We start from the raw sequence: 26,320 nt of genomic DNA, 5'->3' as shown, positions 1-26,320 counted from the left end.
GCAACCTCTTTTATAAGACAGTAAGCATTGCTTAAAATTATATTTGTATTTGCATACAGGGTAAGACAGATATCTGGAAGCATAGTCAACAAAAGGTTAACACTGTTTATCTCTGGTTAGGAGATTTCTAGTTCCTTATACTTTTCTTTTTTGAATTTTATTCACAGCGCATTATTTATTACCATAGTACAAACTTATTTGGTTTTGTTTATTCCCTCCACTAAAATATAAGCTGCATGTGAACAGGGACTTCTTGCTGTTGTTGTTGTTGTCATTGTTGTTGTTTGGGGCACTATTTTATACCCAGCAGCTCCATGGGAGAAAGACTGTCCTTTCTACTCCAATGAGCAGCTAAAGGCTCAGAAATCTACAGGGGGTCACCCTAAGTCAGCCTCGACTCTATGATAGAGAGGTAGATAGATAGATAGATAGATAGATAGATAGATAGATAGATAGATAGATAGATAGATACATAGGAAAGATTGTATGCTTTTAATGGTACCTGGAACATAATAGGCTCATGGTAAATATTTATTGAAAGAAAACAAGTAAGTTAAAATTGCCTAGTTCTGCACCTTCCTCAAAAGTGTTCCTAAGTTTGAAGCCTTTGTTTCAGCACTGTGTCAACCCGTCTCATGGGGAGTCTCCTCTATTAGTGACCCTCTCTACCTAGAACAGTGTCTTTCTCCAATGACAAGTTCATCATAATGGCATAGCCAAAGTTAACAACACGAAACTCCTCACTCTTTAGGAGTATGCTTAGTGTACTTTCTCTAAGACTGAAATAAATAAAATAACATATACACATAAACACACATAAAATGGAACTTCAAAAATCATTATATTTTAATTCCATTTCTCTATAAACTTTTTAAGCCCCTGATATGACACCTGGTGGCATAGTGATACTGAAATCACGTCATCAGCTGCTAATGGAAAGGTTTGAATCTACCTGAAGTTCTTCAGGACAAAGATGTGCCAGTCAGCTTCAAGACAGATTCACAGCCTTAGAAGCCCCACAGACCAGTTTTATTCTGTCCTATATGGTCACTGGAGGCTGAATTAACTTCACGTTAATAGATGTTATAGTGTATATGTATGGATCTGTGACTGGGATCTCTAGAAATAATGTACACTGTACTCAATATGAATCTAAGAAAATTGGAAATTGAAAAAATGAAATTAAATCCATGTATCTTATGCAGTGGTAAGCTGAAAGGTTAGGGATCAATCACTTTGAATCAGACAATCACAGGGTTTTCTGTACCAGAAAGACAAAGTCAAGAGGAATGGCCTCATATTCATTGTCAAAGGAATATTTCAAGATCTATATAGAAACATAATGTTGTATGTGACAGGTTAATATCTATATGCTTACAAAGACCCCTTGTGATATTAGACAGAGAGCGTTGTATAGTTATTTATGGCAGATGTTGTTAGGTTAAAATGTGATATCTTACAACGTGATATCATCGTTGGCCCAATTTAAAGTTGTCTCAGTGATCATTAATAACAATACAGGGGACATACATTTGCCATAAGCCTCTGATGATTCTGTCTGACCATGGACCATGGAAGGGAGAAGCCATGGTATCATGCAGAGTACATTGGGAATTTGTTTTTATTTTTGCAAATACGGTTAGGTTTAAATTTCACATTTTGTCATTTGGTCTCCCTTTTGGCTCATTTTAAGTTTGTTCTAGTCTTTAATTTTCTGATTTCTTTTCAGTGAAGTCTTTCTCTGTTTTACTTCGTTATTATTTTTTTCATGTGTTCTATATAGCAAATCCAGGATTGAAAAATCTGTAGAAACAGTAACTGGATTATGATTTCTTGGGATTATTTCAGGGATGGTTAGGGCAAATGGGGAGCTAATAACAATGCATACAAGAAAAATATGTACTAATATCAATTGTGGTGATGATTATGTAACTCTTTTTAATTTGATTGAATTATTGAATTATATAGTATGTAAATTATATGCCAATAAAACTGCTAAAAAATTGATGCACCAAGTGATAAAGGCATTGATGAAGAAATTAAATAATTCTCCCAACATCGGTAGTTTGAAGTTGATCAAACGTGAAAGTGGATTCATAAATATTAGTGATGAGAATGTGAAACTGGGAATCAAAGAAGAAGGCAATGACTTCTTTGTTGCAAATACCTTTCTTCATCTACTTAAATAGCATCTATACACATTGTGATACTTTGGCTTCTGTGCCAACCTGGCACCTGTAAGAAGATGTAGGTGGAGGCCAGCCTATCAATGAGGTTGCAGTCTGGTAATATCGCTTTGGAGATGTGGTCTTTTTATAAGAGAGATAATGAGAAAAATGGAGTCTTCTCTTGCCCTTTGCCTTCCTGATTTCCTGGGTTCTGTATTTCACATCTGGGGCAGGCAGCCCATGTGGCCTGCTGACCATGGGAACTTTCAGCATCCTGCCATGTTTTTGCCACACTTGAATCTACACAACTTTGCACTCACTGGCCTGTGATTACCCAATTTCCAGCCTCACCTAACTACATCATCCCCTGGTGGATGTGTGTCTGAAGGCCTCCAGCTAACATCTGACTCATGGACAGGAATTGGATTGAGCTGGGGGGTTTCCTTGATATAAAATTATTTGGGGGCTCTAAGGGTTTTTCATATATATATAAAGTGTCAGTGTACTTTTTTTCTTTAGAAAACTAACCCTAGCACACATATGAACATTGCCAGATGTAACACACGGCCACCAAATGGACTACATCAAATGGACTACTCCCAGGAAAGACCGGGAGTCCTGGTGGTTTGGTGGCTTATGCATTGGACTAATCTCAATGTGCAGGAGCCCTGCTGGTGTAGTGATTATGAATTGGGCTGCTAAATACAATGTCAGCAGTTCAAAACTACCAGGCAATCACTTTGGGAGAAAACTGGGTTTTTGACTCTGATAAAACATTAGTCTCAGAAAGACACAGGGAACTTAAGGGTCAGTGTGAGTTGACATGAACTCAATGGCAGTGTTTGGTTTTGACTTTGAATCACAATCTGATAAGGATGCTATAAATGAGGCATTTTAAGTTATAGAATAACACAAGGATAAAGGGCCACTCTATGAGATATATTGAAGAAAGGAGGAGTCAGTGGTTTTCAAACTCCACTCTTCTTCATACCCCTCCCTACAGTATTCTGGGAGTGGATACGGTTGGCCAACATATAAAGACTCTTATAAATGATTTGAGTCTATTCAATTTCTGTCAACACAATGAATTTCAGGAAAATTTAAAAGTATAAACGTTAAGTCTAGACGTTAAGATGGCTTCTTTATAAATATATTATATACTACAACAGACCTGTTTTCTGATCAGCTTTCACATAGGAAGCAATTGGTGATCCACAAAGGTCTATAGTGACTAAAGTTGTTCAATAAAAAAAGTCTATTTTACTTATTTGAAGCTGAATTTTTTAGAGAAACACATCCAGGCACACTCATATATATACAAGAAATAGTTTTATAACAAGAAAGAAATCAAGGAAGTAAGTTAGTTCTATCCAACTCAAGTTCTTAGGTCAGATGCTGGGGAGCCTTCTGACTCACACTGCTCTGAACATGATGCTGCCACAGAAGGAACAAGAAGATGAAGCTGGGAAATGACAGGCCGGTCGATACAGAGTTGTGTGGATCCATTGTTGGTAAAGCACTCACTGACAGATTCCAGAGTCAGCCCCTAGCCTAATCCGGAATCCAACCAAGAAGGAAGTGGAAGAGGGGCAAGAGAGAAAGAGGCAGGTTCTCCGTCACAAAAGCCACACCACCAAGAAGGTATCATCAGGCTGAAATCTGACTGATGGCCTGGACTCCATCCCAACATTCAGACAAATGCAACGAGTTGATATGGAGCTAAGTGTTATACTTTTAATAGACAAACAAACTCGCAGGAGCCTCTCAAAGAAGTAAATACTATTATGGGTTCAATTGTTTTGGTTATGATGTGATATGGAGCCACATGTTCAGGGATACTATTCCTGTGTTCAGTCCTAACACACACTCATATTTAAGATGTTGTTTTACTTGGTTTCTTATAATATTTGCTCTTCAGCTGAAAAAAGAAGATGTGTATAAAGGGGAATTAAGAAAAAGGGAAAAAAACTTGCTCTCTTTTCTCATCCTCCAAGTCAAGAGAAACATTAGCGCAAGATAAAAATAATTCCCTTTAATTGTGCAAATTTCATGTAACAGCAGGTCCCCTTATGTATTTTGGTCATTTATCCATTTGTTTTCCTCCATTCTTGACTTGAACGACTTAAAAAAGGGTGTGTTCTTACTCAGCTCTGCTTTCTTAGTACCGAGAATATTTAGGAGAAAAATGCTTAATAAATAGTATGGATAAGTAGATGATGTCTAGGTGAATATTTGACTATCTGAAGCACATGTTCAGTCCTTTAGAGCAGAGTTTTAAAGCCAAAAACCTCTAAGTAGAAAGCGGATTGCATAATCGTTATCTCACGGAGCTGCTGAGGGTGGTAAACTACCCAATTTAAAGTTAGCAGCTGACTACTAACAACTGTGCCATCAGGACTCTGTCAAACTCACTGCCATAGAGTTGCCAGTCACTCACAGAGACCCGCTGGCACAGTGTAAAACTGCCCCTGTGCTTGCCTGACTCTACAAATCTGCACAGGAGTGGAAAACCTCGTCTTTCTCCTGGAGAGCAGCTGTAGTTTCAAACTGCTGACCCTGCAATTACCAAACATAAACTACTACTCCACCAGGGCTCCTATAAAACCTAAAATAATTATAAAAACAATAATAACATAAGTAAAACAAGTATTTATTTCACAAATAAATTTAGTATATGTTATTCTATTATTATGAAAGGTATTATTATTTTATTATGAAAGGGGTTGTAATACCAAAATTCCTTTATCTTAGGGTTCAAGGTCATTATAAGAATGCATTTGGGGTGTAGAGTGGTAAAGGGAAAAATCATGAGTAACTGGAAGAGTAACTGAATAAGTAAAATGTGGTACACAGACACTTATGAAAAATAATACATCCATTAATTAGGAATGACTAGATGTATGTCTGGCAAAATAGTTATTAAAAGCAGCGCTGAGAGGAAAACTAAAAGACACAAGATTTATAACTCAATACCATATGGGAAAATTAAAAACTCAAACAAGTACATCTACATATTGTACAAAGTTTCATGAACATTTAAGACGTATATTAAGAAAAGTAGACTGGGTTCCAGTTGCATAAGGAGAAAGAGGGTAAAGATGTAGAATGAAGAGGAAAAGGAACAAGAGCTAGCTTTGATGTAGCATCAAATTCCTGTGCATGTTTCAAAATTGTACATTTTATATATGAGAAAGTGTAACCATTTAATATACAATTTAAAAACAAATATGACTTATGGTAGGTATTTAAAATAATTGTAGGTTTGAGATAATTTAATTAAGAAAATAAATTTGTTTTTAACATATTTAAGTTTGCTCAAAGTCTTACCATCATTGCTGTCAAAGCTCATTCTTGGGGTACTCCTTCCAAAATAGTTTTGTTTGTACTTTTGGCAATCCTTGGTGCTTTCCACATTCTTCAAAAGCACCATAATTCAAATGCATCGATTCTTCTCCAGTTTACCTTACTCAATGTCCACTTTCCACAAACATGTATAAGGTGATGGAATATACTGTGGCTTGTGTCAGACACCTTAGGACTTAAAGTAACATCCTTGCTATTCAACACTTCAAAGATTTACCCAAGGCAATGCATTATTTTATTTATTGATGGATGCTTTCATGAGCATTGATTATAGATCCAAGCAAGATGAAATTCTTGATGATTCCAATCTTTTGTCCATTTATTGTGATGTTACCTATTGGTCTAGTTGTGAGAATTTTTGCTTGTTTGTTTACATTGTAATGTATATTGAAGGCTGCAACCTTAATCTTCATCACCAAGTGCTTCAAGTCTTCCTCACTTTCAGCAGGCAAGGCTGTGTTATCTACATATTACAGGTTGTTACTAAGACTTCCTCTACCCGTGGAACTACATTCTGCTTCATGGAATTCAATTTCTCTGATTATTTGCTCAGGACACAGATTAAGCAACTGAGAGTGTTGATGATAGATAGATATATAGGTACATAGAAGATACATGAATGCATACATAGATACCTAGATAACTAGATAGGTGCACAGATAGATACATAGATAGATAATTTTTTCAGAAAATCTGAGTTTTGTCAGTGGAATTTGGTTAGAAAATAAGAGTTAATGGTATTTTTTCCTGAACTTTTTGAAACTTTTTTTTGGTAATTACTTTCCTAGAAGACATAGCTATAAAAAGCAACTTTCATCATTAAGTAAAATGTATTTACATGTCTCCTTCAATATGTTATCATTTCAAAAACCTTAAGATTGGTATCACTATGAGTCAGCATTGACTCGATGGCAGTAATGAATTTATGTTAACTTCATCATATTACAAAATCCAGTATATAACATAATATGTTTTAAATATGCTCAATTTTTTATTCTCCTCAGAAGGGAGAGCATGGAACAGAGTAATGAACTTCCCAACCCCTGAGGAAGGAAGTAAAGATGAGTGCAGGAGGCTGGCTTGTTGAGTGGGCTGCCTGTAGGCACTTAACTGTGGAAGTCCGGCTTGGTGACTCTTGGAAGTGGCGCTGAGTGACTTTAGGCTAAGTCCACTGACTTGGGAGCCTCGGGTTATCTAATTAAGGGAACTGGGTTTGCTGACCTATGGAGCTTCCGCTGAATACCTTGGGGTTGAGGTTTATAACAGAGTGGTATGCCCTTTGGGCGTTTGTTAGCACACTTGACAGAACTTTGTAACATGCCCTGATCAACCACTCAACCCAGAGCATTTCTCCTGGCATTACAACTTTTTAACTTCTTTAACAGGCCCTTTAATTACATTAGAATTACATTTATATAGAGTTAATAAATTGATTCATTTTTTTTCTGTAAGTTCTCCATATAGGTTTCATGAATATTAAAACTGAGATATCAATTTTAGAACATGAATTAAGTCTGCAGAAGCACAATAGTGAACTTGAACATACTAGTGGTCATGAGGCTAATTCAGGACCAAGCAACATATCATAATGTCAACATGAGTGGAGGTGACAGCTATTAATCTATCATGAATATGAACAAGTTCAGTGGAGCTTATTAACTAGGATGGACTAGGAAGAAAGCTCTGGAACATTACTTCCAAAAATTAGTAGATCTGTCACAATGATTGAATTTGCCAATGGTCATGGGCCTGGTGTAAGACCTGGCAGCATTTCATTCCCTTTTCCATAGGCCACCAGGAAAGGCTGGCTGAACAATACCTAAGAGTAAGTATAGACTGAAATTAAATAATTTTTATGCCAATGTTTTTCAACCATTATCTTCAGAACTTCAAATTACAAATAAATGAGTCAAGGAAGCAAAATAAATAAATCTGATTATCCTAATTTTTAGCCATTGAAATAAAAATTTCAGACATAACTGAAATTTGGAATAGAATTACATCATTTGACTTTTTGATCACTTGCTTTATTGTCCCTGCTACCTTATAATATAGGAATTAAAAGAAAGTTATGGAAGAATGAATGCTTGGAAACTATAATAAAAGAAAATAAAGTTGTTTCTATTTAACATAGCTGCATATTTGTGTCCAAAGTTATAGTGTTTTGAAGCTCTTATATACATGTAAAATCTAAATAAAGCATCATGACGACCAGAGAAGAAATAATTCATTTTAACTGTGATGTTGGTGAACAATATTGAAAATACCAGGGATTGTCAAACAAATCTATTTTGCAGGAAGCCCCACCAGAATTCTCATTACAAGCCAGGGGAGTGAGACTTCTCCTCACCTACTGTGGACGTGTCATCGGGAGGGACCAGTTCCTGGAGAAACCTCCTGATTGGTAATATAGAACATCAGCACACACAAAAAGGGAAGATTCTCAATGAGCGGGATTGACACTCGGGCTGTAACAAAGGAACCAAACAATAATGACTCCGAGGAGGTACAGGTTCAGGCCGTGGGTTTCTTTCTTTTGTTATAGGGCTGGTGTTACAACCATGTGACACCTAACGACACTACATTTGCATTATGATATGGTCAGTGACTATTACAATATTTTAATTATCAAAATAAAATTTTAAGTTTATCTTTTTTAATTTGATATATTCTATCCTATATGCTAATAATATGTAGATGAGGAAATGACTTTGGGGACTATGTCTGAACTGTTCTCACAACATAAAGGAGACTCCAATACTTGGCTAATCTACGAGACAACCTATGAGACTGCGTACCAGACATGCCAGTATCCTATTCTGACACCAACTAGTCCAATTCTCGCTGGGTTTGATCCTTTAAACCACTGAGGAGGCTGGCTCAGCCAAGTTGATTCCAAATCTAAGTACACCAGCAACTCACTCGACAAGTCACAGACACCCTCCTGCCAGAAGGACTACGTTTTCTTTGTTCCCCATACTGAGGAGTCCACGGCTCTGTCTCATGGTCTTGGCACTGTTCTGCTGCTCTGTCTCAGAGTCTCAGAGCTGCAGCTTCTAGAGCCTCTGGTGCCTTTGCTGCGGCTGCCACTTCAGGGAAGGATTTTGCATATGCTCCACTAAGTTCTCTTCCTTCTTGATAATTGTGGGATTTTCTGTTCCTTTTTCTATGATGATCATTTTTTACCCACGAGAGTAGGAAAACTGGCCCATCCACGAGTTAAAGTTATTTGCGTGATCCAACTCAGTCACTTGGAGTTACAAAGATTAAGGATAAAAGAGCCATACCAAGTAGTTTTACTTCACTGAAATAGGCCTAGTATTATGAGTATTAAAGAAATAGGTTGATTTTTTTTATCATTGTCTCTCATAAATTGTGTTGTGTGGGGGAGGTTCCATACAGTCAATTCTGGCTCATAGTAACCTGAGAACAAAACACTGCCCTGCCCTCCACCAGACTCACCATTGTGCTTACGTTTGAGATTATTGTTGTAGCCATTATATCAGTTTATTTTTAGGGACTTTCTTTTTTACTGACCTTCTACATTAATTAGTGTGATTGATTTTCCAGGAACGAGTCCCTCCTCAAAACATGTTCAAAATAAGTAAGATGAAATTTCCCCATCCTCTTTTCTAAAGAGCATTCTGGTTGCCTTTCTTCTAAGATATTTTCATTCATATTTCTGAAAGACCATAATATGCATATTCAGTACTCCTCAACAGCGTTATCATTCAAATGCATCAATTTTTCTCAGAACTTCCTTGTATATTGTCCAACTTTTATATGTATATGATGCCACTGAAAATATTATGACTTACCTCAGGTACACCTTACTCTTCAAACTAATATCTGTGCTCCTTAAAATGTTAAAGAAACCCTTTGCGGATTTGTCTAATGCAATAAAATCCCCAAACTTACTCCCACAGAGTGGATGCTGACTCATAGAAACCTATAGGCCAAGGTAGAACTGACCCCTGTGAGTTCCAAGACTAACTCTTTATGGGAGTAGAAAGCCCAATCTTTCTCCCAAGGAGCACCTGGTGGTTTTGAACTACTTATCTTGCAGTTAGCGGCCAACACATAACCACTATACCACCAATCCTAATGAAATATGTTGTCTAATTTGCTGCTTCCATATACACCTAGTGTGGATCTAAATAAACTGAAATCGGTAACAGCATCCATCTTTACTCCATTCATAAAGTCTATTGGCCCAGTAGATTTGTTTTGTTTTGTTTTATGCTCAGTTATGATTCCTACTGAAGACGGAAGCCTTTGATCTTCCTCAGTCAGTTCTTCCAGACATCTCCTGCTTCAGCAAGCAAGGTCGTGCCTTCTGTGTGTTGACAGTTGTTCATGAGACTTCCTCCAAGCCTGAGACCCTCTTCTTCAGATAAGCCAGGCGCTCATATTATTAGCTCAGCATACAGATTGAATAATTATGGTGAAAAGATACAGCTTTGACACACACCTCCTGATTTTATACCATGCAATCAGCTCATGTTCTGGTCCAATGCCTGCCTTTTGATATATGTACATACTCTGAGCACAACTGAATGTCCCAGAATTCCCATTTTTCACAATGTTATCCATAGTATGTTAAGATCCACACAGTTAACTGCTATGGTTAGTCAATAAAACACAAATAAGCATCATTCTATTAGACTCTTCTTTCAGCCAAGATCCACCTGATACCAGTAATGATAACCTCGTTTCAATGTCTTCTTCTGAATGAGCTTGGATTTCTGGCAGCTCTCTGATGATGTACTATTACAATTATTTTCACATTACCAGCAAATTTATGGCTTATGATATTAATAACATTGTATACTATTTTTTGCATTCTTTTGGGTCACTTTTCTTTGGTCACAAATATATATTTGTTCCAGTCAGTTGGCCGGGAGCTGTCTTCCACATTTCTTGGCACACGTGAGTTAGTGTTTGTATCATTGCATTGATGTGTTGAAGCATTTCTATTGGTGTTCTGCCACTCTTTTCCACCGATGCCCTCAGGGAGCTTGGACTTCTTCCCTCCATGCCAACTCTTCTTGATCATACTACCTCTTGAAATGATTGAAAGTCAACCAATTCTTTGTGGTACAGTATTCCTTCTGTCTTCTTTAACATCACCTGTGTCATCTAATAGTTTGTCCATATAGTCCTTCCATTTTGTAGCTTGATCCTGGGGTTTTTCTCTTTCAGCTTAAATATTGCCCTTCTTCCCTTTTGGTTTTCCAACCCCATTGATTTGCATATTTCAAAAGCATATTTTACACCGTCTTCTGGAGGTTCTCTTTGACAATTTATCTTCAAGCTCTTTTACTTCAACATTACTTCCATGGGAGTTAGCTACTCTACTCTCCAGAGTAAATTTCAGACCATTCTCTGGCATTTATTTTAGTCTTTCCTTTTTTTCCTGTTTTTCTAATGACAGTTTACTTTCTTTTGTATGATGTCATTGCTGTCAAACCACAATAACTCTGATCCCTCCTACATATTTTTATAGTGATTAACCATGAATTTCTGCATTAACCTGGTAATATTTTCCTTACAGTGTATTATCAATTATATTATAATATTTAAAATAAGTAATTAATATAATTTCCAAATTACATTATTAAAAATGAATATTCTGTTGTATTTCATTTTAAATATTATCTATGTTAGTCTGCGTAGACTAGAGAAACAAATCCATAGAAATTCATATGTGTATAAAAGGTTTATATGCAAGAGTAATTGAATATTGAAAAAATATTCCAGCCCTGTCCATATCAAGTCCATAAGTCCAGTATTAGCCCATATGTCCAATAGCAATCTGTAAAGTCCTCTTCAGACTCACAAAACACATGCAATGACAGGAGGATCACAGGCCAGTGAGTGGGAAGTCTTATGAACCCAATGGCCTTGTAAGCATCTCAGCAGTGACAGGGGTCTCCACGTGGCTTCTCCAGCACTCAGGGCCGCATCAGGGTAGGTCCATGTGGCTTCTCCTCCTCCCAGGGCATGGAGTCTATCAGTGAAGTGCCATGTATCTTGTCAGTAGAGCGTCTCCACACCAGCCTATGCAACCACGAGGTGTCGAAGGGATCAGGTGTAAGGCATCATCAGAACAAAAAATCTTACCATAGTGAATGATGGGGGGAGTGTGGAGTGGAGATCCAAAGCCCATTAGTAGGTCACTGGAGATGCCCTTGCAGAGGGGTCTCGGGGAGGAGATGAGCCGGTCAGGGTGCGATGTAACAATGATGAGAAATACAACTTTCCTCTATTCCTAAATGTTTCCTCCCCGCTCCCACTACCGTGACTCGAATTCGATATTGCAAGTCTGGCTAGACCAGAGGAGGTACACTGGTACAGATAGGTACTGAAAATACAGGGAATCCAGGATGGATGAGCCCTATAGGACCAGTGGTGTGAGTGGCAAAACAGGGAGGGTAAAGGGAGAATGGGTAGGAAAGAGGGAACCGATTACATGGAACTGTGTGTGACCTCCTCCCTGGGGGACAGACAACCGAAAAGTGGGTGAAGGGAGACGTCGGACAGGGCAAGATATGACAAAATACCCATTTATAAACTATCAAGGGCTCATGAGGGAGGGGGGAGCAGGGAGGGAGGGGAAAAAATGAGGACCTAATGTCGAGGGTTTAAGTGGAGAGAAAATGTTTTGAGAAACGATGTACAAATGTGCTTTACACAATTGATGTGTGTATGGATTGGGATAACAGTTGTATGAGCCCCTAATAAAATGTTTAAAAAAAAAAGAGAATCTCTCCCACCTCCAGAGAGGCAATATCAGAGTTTTCCCAGAATGCTCAGGGAGAGGCCATGCCCACAGAGGCCTTATTGGCTGTGACCTGATTGACAGACTAGACTCCACTCCTTCACACTTAATTCTCTCGTCCCCAAATGACACCAGATTAAGTAGCTACCACATTATCTAAGTAATCACATTGACTTGGATTAATTTATCTCTTCTTTACACATCAATTGCCCCTAGACTCTCCAGTTTATGATCAATGTCTATTTAAAATCTTAGAGGTGGCTATTGCAGTTAGATGCCATTGAGTGTTTTCTGACTCCTGTGACCATTTGTACAACAGAACGAAACACCAGCACTCTTGGGTCATATTCACAATTGTTCCTGTGTTTAAGTCCATTATTGCAGCCACTATGTCAATACATCTTGTGGAGGGCCTTCATCTCCTTTGCTGTCTCTGCACGTTATTAAGCATGATGTTCTTCTCCAGGAACTGATCTCTCCTGGTAACTTGCCCAAAGTACCTGAAACAAAGTCTCACCACTCTTGTCTCTAAGGAGATTCTGATAGTACTTCTTCTAATACACATCTGTGTGTTCTTTTGGTATTTTCAATATTTTTCACCAACATTATAGTTTAAATGCAGTGGTAAATGATTATGAAGTAAATTGCAATAGGGAAAATATTTAGAAGCTAGCCCCCAGGGAAGAACATCATCCTTGGTAAAGTGGAGAGGCCACGAAAAAATAGAGAAGCCTCAACGAGATGGCTTGAAACCAACTACAAGATGGGCTAAGCATAGGAGCAATGGCCCGGATGGCGTGGGGCCAGGCAGCGTTTCATTCTGTTGCACATGAAATGAGGGGGTGGGCACCAACTTGAAGGCACCCAAGAACAACAGGGAATAGATCTGATTATTTTAGGAAAAATTATATTCCCTTTGTTGTGGTTGTTGTTACCTTCTGATTCATAGTGATAAGTAACTGAGGAAAGTGCTCCTGTTCTTGCGCTGCCTTCATGACAACTGTTATGATTGAGCCCATTTTGTGGCTGTTCTGTCAATTCATCACCTGCAGTTTTTTTTCCCTCTTGTTGGACCTCTATGCTACCAAGCACAATGTTTTTCTAGTGATTTTCCTTTTTCATGATGTCCAAAGTAAGACCCTTGAGGTCTCACTATCCTTATATCTGGAAAAAAAAATCTGGATATATTTTTTTTAAGAAGGAAATTAATTATAGAATCTAGAAATAAATGTAAAGAACTCAGGTAGTGTTCTGGTTACACGATGCAAGGTCAGCAGTTCAAAGCCACCCACTGATCTGCAGGAGAACGATCGGCTTTCTACTCTCATAAGAAGTTATGGTCTCAGAAACACAAGGGGTAGTTTTACTCTACTCTGTAGGGTCATATGAGTCAGAAGAGGCTTGATTCTAGTGAGAGAAGATTGATTTGCTTGTGCTTTGGGTTGTTGAGTTAGTTAGTTTATTGTGCCCACCTGGCCGATAAACACGTGGGGTTAATTGAAGGGTGGAAGGATAAATGGCTTAGTTCTCAGGTCTCTTGCTTTGTGATGGTCGCAACAGGGTGTAGCTGCCTTAGCCAATTTCCTACTTCAGCTGGCAAGGCTGACTTCCTGCAAGACATTCCCAAGGAGAAGCCACATGGACCTACCCCGATGCAGCCCTGGGTGCTGGAGCACCCGTGTGGAGACCCCTGCCAGCGTTGAGATGTTTACACATTCACTGACTTGGCTTTCCTCCTGCAGTCGGCATCATTGTGTGTGTTTTGTGAGATGGAGGAGTTCTTTGTGGATTGGTGTTGGACATATGGGTTAATGGGTGAATGTTGGACTTGTGGGCTTGGGCAACACTGGGTTGGGATGTTTTCTTAATGCTCACTTAACCTTTATATAAAACTCTCTCTTCTTATACATGAGTTTCTGTGGATTTGTTTCTTTAAAGTACCTAGACTAACACAGTTGTCTAAAATGAAAGTTTGTGTGTGAAAAAAATTCAGTTTTACCCATCAGTTAAAGTTTAAATACAAAATTATGGAACTTCATGTTTGTTAGTCTGTTGGCTTTGTAGGGAATCACAACAAACATATTACATACCAGTTATTTCTAAATTGTGAATCTGCATCATTTTAATTTTAATTTTTAGTCAGATTTTCCCTAAATGAATTCATCACTAGGTTATTGTAGAAGCTGTCTGTGCATTTTTAGTCTCCTCACCCTAGTTCCTGGGATTAATAATGAAGATATCTAAAACTACACCAGTCTCAATCAAAATTGCTCTTCTCTCACGATTTCTAATCACTTCTATGTTGCTAAGTACAATGTTAATATCTGAGGCTTATTTAACCTGAACCGATACACATTATTTGACTAGATTTATCAACATGTATCTTTCTTCAGACTCGGTGAGACCATCTACTCCAGTTTTCCTGCCACTTCCCTGCCTACTCTTTTTGAGTTCCTGCTTTGCTGGCTCCTGAGTTCCTGGTTTCTGAACTGTGAAATCCTTGGGTTCTTGGATTTACCCTCTTTTCTACTCTTACACCAGTCCTTGGGATACCTGGTGGTGCAGTGGTTATGTGTTGGGCTGCTTACTGTAAAGTAAGCAGTTTGAAACCACCAGCCACTCCATGAGAGAAGAAAACAAACAAACAAAAACACTCCCTGAGGCGGAGTTGATGCCAACCCAGCAAGAGAAAGTCAGGACTTTCTACTCCCATTAAAAGTTGCTATTTTGGAAACTCACGGGCAGCAGTTGTACCCTGGCTTTCAGGGTCGCCATGAGTTGGCATCAACTCCATGGCAGTGAGGTTTTTGGCTTAGGGTTGTACTTATTTTTCTGGATTTACATATTAACTATATAGTTTACATGTTATATTAGCTCCATAACTTTTCTTAGGCCAACCTCCTCTCCTTCAGACTCATATGTGTGTGTATGTGTGTGTGTGCATGTGATAGAGAGTTATATCTAATTAATGGCCTAACAGGACTTATAATAGAGCATATCTAAAACCAAATTCCTCATATCGCTCCTCAATCCTGATAATTACAAAGCTGTTCCAACCTCAGTCAATGAGAAATCTATCCTTTCACTCACTCAGGTAAAGAAACTTGAATAAATCCTTGACTCCTCACATTGCATATCCAGGCTATCAACTGTATATGTAAAATCTAGCCAGGATTTGACTATATCCCCTTTTTTAGCCATCATTCTAACACTGCTTTAGCCTAAAATATTGCTGGAGTTTATGATTTTTCTCCCTCCACTAGGCTTTTTACTAGTCTTCCAGTTTATTAACTTGACTAATGGTTTGAACATATAAGAGATCCCCCCACCCCCACCCCATCCCTAACACTTAAAACTCTCCAATAACCCCTTTCTGTGTTGGAGGAAAAGTTCGAATTCCATAGAATGTCATACAAACTTTCAAAGCATGACCTGCTTTGTATCTCTAACTCCAGTTCTCCTACCACAGCACACTCTTGTCGTCTCCAGTCATATCCACATCCCTTTAGAACGATGCCAGGTATATGCCTGTGGAAGGGCTTCTACATGCTCTTCTCACTGCTGGATATATGCTCTTGACCCCACGTGGACATGATTCACTGTTAGTTAATTCTAGCTGTTTAAATGTTATTTTCTCTGACAGAGCTTCCCTGCTGCTCTATTTAAAACTACTGCCTCCTTCCATGTTTTATTTTACATATTAGATTCTAATAATCATAGCATTTATGATGGTATTGCTTATCATTTCCTTGAAGGAGACTTTGCGGCACAATGATTAAGGCACTCAGTGGCTAATCTGAAAGTGGATTGTTTAACCCATGAGCCACTCCTTGTGAGAATGATGCTTCCAGAGAGATGTAGAACCTTTCAAACATTCAGGGGAGTTGGAATCAACTTGATGAATTGCAGGGGGTTTGGTTTTGTGGTATCTGCTTGCACTGTAATACAAGCTACATGAAGGCAAAGGTGTGTTTTATTTTGTTTATTGCTATATTCTCAGTGCCTACGACATTATATTTGGCATGTAGTTGCAGCTTGTCATAAATATTCTAGGTGAACTTGTGATTGAGGAAAAATTTGTATAAATTTGATGTTAAAAAATCTGGATATTTTATGTCAACATTAAAATAATACAAATAACCTCTGGCATGAAACTATAATTTCATTCAATTTCTGCCTGCATTAACTTGTTTTCTCTGAATAATATTAGAATTGTGTTTCATTAATAAGTTCATTTTGTTTATAGTGATAAAATCATTAAATTTTAAAACTTGTGGAGAATTAGAGATGAATTTTGTTTTATATGAACAAAATGTATCAAAATCTTATTTATGATTTCAACAGTTTTGCACTTAATAAGATGACAAGCCATAAACATTGCTGATTTATTTACATTATTTCTTAATGTGAGTCACATATTTTCCTTCAAGCAATTAGTGATCGAGAAGGGTAAAAATAGAAGATCAAAGCAAAGTTTTAAAATGTTAGGACATTTTAAAAATTGTTATGTTAAAGCTATAAATTTATTCTTATCTTAAAGCAGAGTACCATGGTGATTTCTATTAAATAACATGAAGTGGTCACACACATTTGCATATATATTTATATATATATGATATTACATACATACGTAGAAAAACAAACCATCCTTGCTGTGACTGAATCAACCTGACCCAGAAGGACCCCTGTGGGTCCCAAGCCTGCAGCTGTTGTCTACGGGAGTGGAAAGCTCAGTCTTTCTCCCACAAGTAGGAAAATAGATGTATTAAATTTGAGACTCTTGATTTTATTTTTACTTATGCATTTGAAGTGATTTGAGACACTTGTTTTTTTCAGATTACCCATTTATCTAAAAGTGTGTACTCAGTACGTATTTCTGTATCTGAATAAATAGCTTTATTTTCTCCCTTTGTCTATGAATAACTCATTTTCTCTATTTTTAAGATAAATGTTTACAGTTGTTTTATTTGTGCCATATAATTGTGATATATATGTATATATACACATATATAAAATGTGTCTGTAACATTATTGACAGTTTTAACAATGTGTCAATCATCTTATTATTTTCACCTGCTTCTTCTGTTTCCATTGACTTAGCATCCCTTCCCCTCCTCACTGTCTCATCTTTGCTTTTGGGTAAAGGTTGACCATATAGGTGATTATTAATGGACCATATTGTTTAAGGGTGATACTGTTTATTTTATAAACCAATAGTCATATTTTTTACTCTATCAGATTTGACGTAAGGCACAATTAAATGATAGTCAAGCTACAAATTAAGGAATTCTGATCACAATAATTATGCCCCCAAAGTATGTTTAAAAACCTATTGTTTAATAAAAGTGCAAAACAATAGGTGCATCTCTCATCTTACTACCAGATATATCTTAATTCAATCCAGTTAATTTATTCCTTTCAACATGTACATGTATCCCTACTTAGTGAACGTTCTCTTCACATCATTTTGCTTATATGGAAGACTCATATCAGTACCTTTTTTAGCTAACAGTAGAAATCCAAAAAGGGATTTTTCCTTTAATGAGAAAGCTCAAAAACCAAAACAAATGTTAAGTATTAATTTTCTATAAATATTAAATAGGTAATGTTCAAGAATGGCATTGTCAAACTCCTCTGGGAACCGTATTCGGTTTCTGTGCCTGGAGCCTACACAGCTTTGAACGGTGTCTGTTGGTGCGACTCAGTTTCTCTATGTGGTATTTGGTATGATTTGGTAGGTTATTTTGAGATCTGGGGATGTTCAAAAACAATGTTCCTACATGAATTAGTGTTAGTTGCTTCTCTTTAGGTCATTTTCACATACAGAAGATGTCATATCAATGCTGTGCTTTCAGATAGCAGGGGAAGCCTGTAACCTTAAAAAATGTTTAATAGTTGGGTCATAATTTGAAACATTCATAATCCAACCTCATTTTACTGGCAATGTATTCTGAATTCAGAGTATTTAAGCTTCACTCTTCATCCAAAGAGTACTGTAAGATGAAAGTTCTTGTTAGAATGTCAGTAATGAATGTTTATTTTTGTGTTGTTTTTCTTAACAATAAACTGAATTCTCTTAACATTCAACTCTTCGGTGACCTTGATCCACTTCTAATTTCTCATCTAATGATCATCACAGCCCCAAAGCTTCATAGCACTAGCGTTGGAAGCACTCTGACACCAACCTTGGGGAGTCATCCAGGAATGACAGTAACCCATGGGGGAAGGAATGGGGAAACTGAAAACCAGTTAACAGATGTAAAGCACTCCTTATCCCGCGACCAACAGCTGTCAGTCACAGCATAAGCACAAGCCTCCCCAGAGAACAAAAGCTGCCCTCTCTCAGGCCTTGTCATTCTCACAGAGGACTCACAGCAGGCCTGAGGGCAGCCTAGCTACCTGAGAAAACTAAGCTTGGGGGTGCGTCTAGCAATAAGAATAGCATGAGGCAAAGTAACAAAAATAGTTGGTCAATCTCTTCACTACATAGTTGTTTGGCAAACATGACTCCAGTGGATAGGAGAACAATGGGGATCTCAAGAGAATTACCTTCCTGTTTGTATCAGGCCCCCGGTTAGTCTAAAGCCTGTGCCCTTTGCTTTACATTGTCAAAAACATCAGAGTGGGTTGCTGTCTTCTGCTGACTAAGACAATGCCTTGTTTTGCTCCCTTTTCACAAATAGGATTACAGTACTATTTGTTCCCTTACTTAAGGCATGCTTTTTGTTATTGTTGTTCTTGCTTTATCCTCAAATGTTTGATTGACAATACCCTGGGAGATGTCAGTTTCTGTGGCAATCATGTATCAACAGAGATCTGAAGACTCCCAGGTGTCCAAATAGCTGTCAATATACCAGAAAGATGTGTAGCTCCCTTGTCCACCACTTTAACACCAAGTGATGTCCATTTGATGAACGGAGAAGAGAGAAGACATGAAACGGTGTAGAGGAAAGTGGGAGGAAAGTTAAGTGTATTAACAGCTTCCATCTGAAACCAGTATGTGTGGAATGTCAATTTAATAATAGAATTGACAGCTCTTCTCTGGTGTCCCTCTGCCACAATAGTTTCTTTGATAATTTATAAAATAGGCCCTTTGTAGATGGCAGTGAGTGGCACTGCATACATTTGTGAATGCCCTGCATAACTAACATTCTCCCGTATGCCTCGTCCTAGGATCTGTCCCAAGAATTTTTTTCAAACTAACCCCAAAGACTTGTGCATGAAGACCCGGTGAACTCCCTCTGCCCCCGATACCCTACGCAATGTTGGACTCAACCATTGTCCTGTCCAAAGGCAGAAGCCGTAACTAGCTTGGAAAATACTCACAGCAAATTCATCTAATCACTTATTAACTTAGTGATGAAGTTAGTAGAAATGAACTGCATCATTTCAGGATACATTTGGCCTTAATATGTATATATGGGCCATTTGCATGAGTTGAACTTATCAACATTGTGGATTCCCAGGATAAAATGAAGATGGAAAAGAGAAAAAGAAATAGCACTCACTATAGAAAATAAAGAACAGTCCAGAAAGCCTCAGAATTACTCACGTTTCCAGATTCTTATATTTAGATGTATTTTATTGTTTGTTTTTTGCAATTATAATACAAATAGTTAGGGAATCAAACTGAAAAGGACAATAAAATGTACAAAATGCCTTCCCAAAAGTCCGAAGTAGAATTTCTTCTCAAATATCAGCCATGAACTTTACTTCTTGGGAAATTATCTCCTTTTATTTCATTTAAGTAATGTCATCATAAAGCTAGATTCATAAATGAGTAAATGAATATAAAGCAATTGATTTAAAATGGCAAGCATGCAAAATTTATAAATTATTGTTCTCATACATAATTGCTTTTTTCACTGTACTAAAACTTAAATTTATAGTATGAATGAATATTATATTATTATTACGAAAATAATAAGTGGTGTCTTTTTCATTGCAGGTGAAAAGGGCCCATCCACTTCCCTTTTTTTGAACAAATGTTTAGTGGTTCATTAATTTTAGTCAATGATCATGACACATTCCATAAAAGAATATTTAGATTACAGAAAATTAAGTTATTATAACATACATGAGTTTTATTTATAGATAATGGATACAAATTAGAAAATATAGTAGTTTGTTTTAGAAGTAATTTTTTCTATTCTAATATCTATTCGATTTATTCAGTAATATTGAACATTTTACTATGCATATACCTCATTTTAATTGTGATTGCAATAAAAAGGAATTCAAAGTAATTATATGATGAATTTATAAAGTTCTAAAACCATAATGAAACTTACAGTAAAGATCTATAGAGTTAACTCCATTATTTTACCTTTCAAAATTTGAAAAACTCAAGTTATAAAGTTAATGGATTTCTTAATTTGGGTACAAAATCACAACACACAACAGGTTGGTCAGAAATTGTCAAATCAGTAAAGTTGCACGTAAATAATGTAAAGTCTTATCTTATACTGTGTGTTTTAGAGTACATTGTTGTTGCCAGGTGCCTTCGAGTCAGTTCCGACCTATGCAGAACAGAATGAATCACTGCATGGTCCTGCTCCATCCTCGTCCTCCTTCCTAGGCTTCAGTCTATTCTAGCTGCCATTGAGTCAACCCCTCTTCCTCTCTCCCACTTCCTTTCCATTTTACCAAGCAAGGTGTTCTTGTCCAGGGACTGGTCTCTCCGGACAACCTGTACAGAAAAAATGAGACAAAGTCTCATCGTCTTTGCCTTTCAGCAGCACTCTGGCTACACTTCTTCCAAGACAGATGTGCCTGTTTTTCTAACAGATGGCCTTTCAATATTCTTCTCCCACACCACAATTCAAAGATATCAATTATTCAATGTCCAACGTTCACACCCATAGGAGGAAATTGAAAATACTCTGGCTGTTCTCAAAAGTGATATCATTATTTCCCACTTAATGTTACTTATGGGGAATCTGTACAATCCAGTAGTTTCCAAAGTGGGCAAAACTACACCCTGTGGGTTCTGTATGACCCAGGGGGAGTGCAAAACCAGAGACCTGTACTTTATCCTGCATTATGGGCTATAGTACACGTTTTCAATTGCTAGGGTGATGCTGAATTTTTTTTTTAATCAGGCAGAAAACCAAATAAATTTTGGGACCCATGTAGTACGTAGACCAACAGGCAGTCATTCAAACAGAACAGGTATACTACACGGTGTAAAATCAAGAATATTGTGTGTCAGGGCTCTTCCTTTTCTCCATTTCACTGCCACTGTGTCAATTCCAACTAACAGTGGGCCTATAACATTGAACTTGTGGGTTTCCAACTCTGTAGATCTTTAAAGGTATAGAAAGTGTCTTCTCGCTCTTGCTTAGCAGCTGGTGGTTTCAAACTGCTGACTTCGCAATTAGCAATCCAATGATTCACGGCACCTCATTTTCACCATTCTTACTCAATAATTCCAGGAGTTCAACGTGTTGAAGAAGAATGTAGTATCTGGACTGAGGGAACACTCATTATCAATCTGTGCTTCAGATGACACAACCTTGCTCACTACAAGCAAGGAATATGTGAAACACTTGTTGATAGAGATAACAAATTACAGGCACCAATATGTATTACAATTCAGTATAAAGAAAACTAAAATCTTCACAACTGGAACAATAGAAAACATTCTGATAAAAAGAAATAAGATTTATGTTGTCAAGTATTTCATTTTACTTGGATCCACAATCAATGATCATGGAAGAGCAGTCAAGAAATTAAAGAACATACTGCATTGGGAAAATCTGCTACCCAAGACTTCTGTAAATTTCTAAAGAACAACGATGTCACTAGCTTTGCGGTCCCAGGTGAGACTCATCTATTGTATTTCTAATCACTTCATATATAGGTATGTGAAAACTGGAAAGTGGAGAGGAATAGATGCCTTAAATTATAGTTTTGGCAAAAAAAAATTAAATATCGAAAGTGCCACAGACCATCAGAAATACAAACTAGTCTGTCTTGGTGGAAGTACAGCCAGCATGTTCCTTAGAATAGAGGAGAACTGGACTTCCTCTCTCATGCCTTAGACCAGTTATCAGGTGAGACCAATTCCTAACAAAGAGCACCATGCTTAACAAAATAACAGTTCAGGGCAAAAGAGGGATTTCTTAGCAAGACAGATTGACACAGGGGTGCATCAATTATGAGGGTGGCACAAAGCCTGGCAGTGTGTCCTTCTGTTGTACATCAAAGCTGACTCGATGGAACCTAGCAGCAACATGTTTATCATGGGCATTTTTAGCAGTAATAGTCTGAATATATGTGGTTAACATAACTTAAATGTGTATAGAAAAACAGTACATTTATATCTGCCTTTACTTATATCTAAATGCACACCTGAATCTATATTATATGTAACTCATGTCTATGACAGGCTATAAAGAAACACCTGGCAATTTAGTTCTAAAAATTAACCAATGATAACTGTGGATCCTAACAGAATATTGTTTGATATAATGCTAGAATATGAGTCCCTACATTTAAAGGGACACTAACAATAAAGTGGCTGTCACAATCGGCTGCAGTAAATCGATAATGATGAAAATAGCACAGTGCCAGGCAACATTTTGTTTGGTTGTACATGGTCTCACCACGAGATAGATCTCTCTCCATAGAAATTAACAACAATAGTGTGTCTATTACGTAACAGTCTGATATAATGTTTGCAAAAGATGGATCAAACTATGTAAGAAATTCAAACATAACTTCTCCAATATTTCAAAGTCAGTCCCATGTCATTACCTTTATTGCAAAATTAGCATTGTCATTGAGGAAAATGATGAACCATCTTGAAGCAGTTTAATTGATACTGTTCTTGTTTTAAATACAAACAATTAAAAGTATATAAAATATATAAAATGCCTATTAAGTAGATTAGAATATGTGTACATTCTGTAATAATTGTATTTACTTTAAATGGAAACATTTTTTTAACATTGAAAATCAAGATCAATTGGTTGATGGAATTTTTGTGGAAAATTCATTAATAAAATTCTAAGACCTTTTCTGGAAGCAGGATGTTCGTTTATGGTATTGATAATATTAAAAAGCATTTCCTGACATCTGAGCTGAGTAAGTACCATCTTCATTATTTCAAAGTTTTGATATTTGTAGATAATACAACATAGGTTTCTACACTTTTGATAATGATCTCAGTTAGAGAAATTAAATTCTGATTATGCAACAGATTTTTTTGGTTTGTAACACTATAGGAAGATTGCTTGGCCCACCCACAATTTCTTGCTGACCGCATTAAGACAGGTAATTAATTAAGCATTACAACCTGTGTTCATTGCTTTGCTCAATTAACTTTACTAAGTTTAAATAGATAATAGAATTGGAAGTGATAGTTAGAATGTGTTTAACATCTTGGAGTATCATTAGCATAGCTTACAGAATTCTAGTACATAAAAATGTACCTGTCATTGTTGAATGATGATTACATCCTTAATCATCCTATTTCTCTATCCTATTTGTCTATCAGATCAGAGTTTCAAGAGCAGCAAACATAAATTGACTCTAGTAGATTTAAACTAAAAAGTTATATACATAGGGATGATAGACAGATATAGAAATAGATTTAGTGGTTAGCAACCCACTGTCATTCAGCAGATTAGCACCAACACCAGAGTCACTGCCACTGGCATCTGGCCTGTCACCTTGCCCACCACACTAATCTCATGCTCTGGAGCTAACCCTGGGTTGGTTCAGAAAACTGGATGCAGTGCTGCTGCTGCTGCTGCTGCTGCTTTCTCACACATACCGTTCTACTAGCCATCATCTAACAGGATGTTGACTGCTCTCTGAGTCACTTTATTCATTGATTCCATTTCAAATTCTAGGGAGGACCAAAATCTGATTTTCTTTTTTTTTTTTTTTTATCAATTTATTGGGGCTCATACAATTCGTCACAATACATAGATCAATTGTGTAAAGCACATCTATACATTTGTTGCCCTCATCATTCCCAAAATTTTCTTGCCTCTTGGGTTCCCGGAATCCGCTCATTTTCCTTTTTTTTTTAATTTTCCCCCCCTCCCCTTCCCTTTCCCCCATGCACCCTTAATAATTTATAAATTATTATTGTATCTTATATTACACTGTCCGGCGCCTCCCTTCACCCACCCCGCTGCTGCCCGTCCCCCAGAGAGGAGGCCATATGTGGCTCCCTGTGATCCATTCCCCTTTACTACCTCCCCTTTCCCTCCTGATATCGCCCCCTTCACCCCCGGTCCTGAGAGTTTCTTCCGTCCTACATTCCCTGCGCTTCCAATTCCCCTCTGTACCGCTGTGCATCATCTGGTCTAACCAGGTCTGCAAGGCGAAACTGGGGTCCTGGTAGTTGGGGGGAGGAAGCGTTTAAGAACTAGAGGAAGATTGTGAGCTTCATTGTTGCTATACTGTACCCTAAGTGACTCATCTCCCCACTACCCCTCTGCAAGGTATGTCCAGTTGTCTGGAGATGGACATTGGGTCTCCATCGCGCACCACCCTCATTGACAAGGATATGACTTTTTTCCCTGCCTTTGGTGTTTAAAGGCTGGTCCCTTTGGCCCTTCATGATCACACATGTTGGTGCATGTTTGTATCTTCACTGTAAGGGGGTGCCATTTGGGGGAGGGGGGGTTATTTATGGTGAGTGATTATCCCCAATATAAGAATGCTTCAATAATGGATGACTAGTAAAATAACAAATGTCCACTATTAGTATAAAACAAAAAGTGCAAAACTGCAGAATGAATATAATATTTTAAAACTTAGAGCTAACCTCTTTAGAAAAAATATATAACAATATTGGTATTGAAAATAAAACCCAAATTCAAAGAGATTCCCAACATGAAGCATGGTCTTAAATGATATGCTAACAATATGTATTTAGGATCCAAAGAAGTTTTCTTTTTCTTTTGGTATTAGCAAGGAATGTACACCATTGTGTGGTGCAAAATTGCCTTGAAAAAAATGCAATATCCAAAGCCCCTACACTTTCTCTGAGTAATAGAAGTTGTAATCTTTAACCAACAAGCCTTTGGATTTTATTTTAAATACTTGTGAGACCATCCCACCATTCTTTTGCACAATTTATTTGTTTGTTTGACTTGTCTTGTGATCTAAGTAAGTGTTCAAAACAAATTAGTTTTCCATTTAATAATTCATACACAATTTACTTTTTAATATTGACTGCAATCCCCACAAAATAACAGAACTCTCACCATTTCCTTCTCCTTTTTTCTCACTGGTTATTAAGATATTACTTTGAATTTTTTTGTATTTTACTTCACTGTGTAGAATTCTTTCAACATTCAGCCAGAATTTTTTTTGATGTTGCTACAGCCACTGAGGTGTGAAATTGATTCTGTTTAGGTTCAATATGGGTTGTAGACAGCTCAATGGTGTATTTCAGTAGGGCTGATACAATGCCTGTATTCGTTTTAATTTCCCTGACTTAGAGCACAAAGAGGCCTTGTGGCACAGTGGTTAAACTCATGATAGTCAATGAATAGGTCAACAGTTCAAATCCACCAGCCACTCTAGAGATGTTTCAGTCTGTGTCTGTAAAGATGGCAACCTTACATACCCTGTGTGCAGTTCTGCTCCATCCTATACAATCATTATGAGTCAGAATTAACTTGGTAGCAAAGGGTTAATGTAAACCACAATTCTAGATAAATTTCATGCTTAAAAAAAAAAGGACAAGCAAATCTGTCATAGAAGTAAAGCCAGAGTGCTTCTTTTTTTATTATTTTTTGTTTCATTATTTTTATTTTCTAATCATTTTATTAGGGGCTCATACAACTTTTATCACAATCCATACATACATCAGTTGTGTAAAGTGCCTTTGTACATTCATTGCCCTCATAATTCTCAAAACATTTCCTCTCCATTTAAGTCCCTGGCATTAGGTGCTCATTTTTCCCCTCCCTCCCCGCTCCCCCCTCCCTCATGAGCCCTTGATAATTTATAAATTATTATTTTGTCATATCTTGCCCTGTCC

Source organism: Echinops telfairi, unplaced genomic scaffold (genome assembly GCF_000313985.2).
Source record: "Echinops telfairi isolate 266 unplaced genomic scaffold, ASM31398v2 ScPeMD7_6;HRSCAF=24_1, whole genome shotgun sequence".
Lineage (NCBI taxonomy): Eukaryota > Metazoa > Chordata > Mammalia > Afrosoricida > Tenrecidae > Echinops > Echinops telfairi.
Note: the sequence above shows the minus strand (reverse complement) of the source record.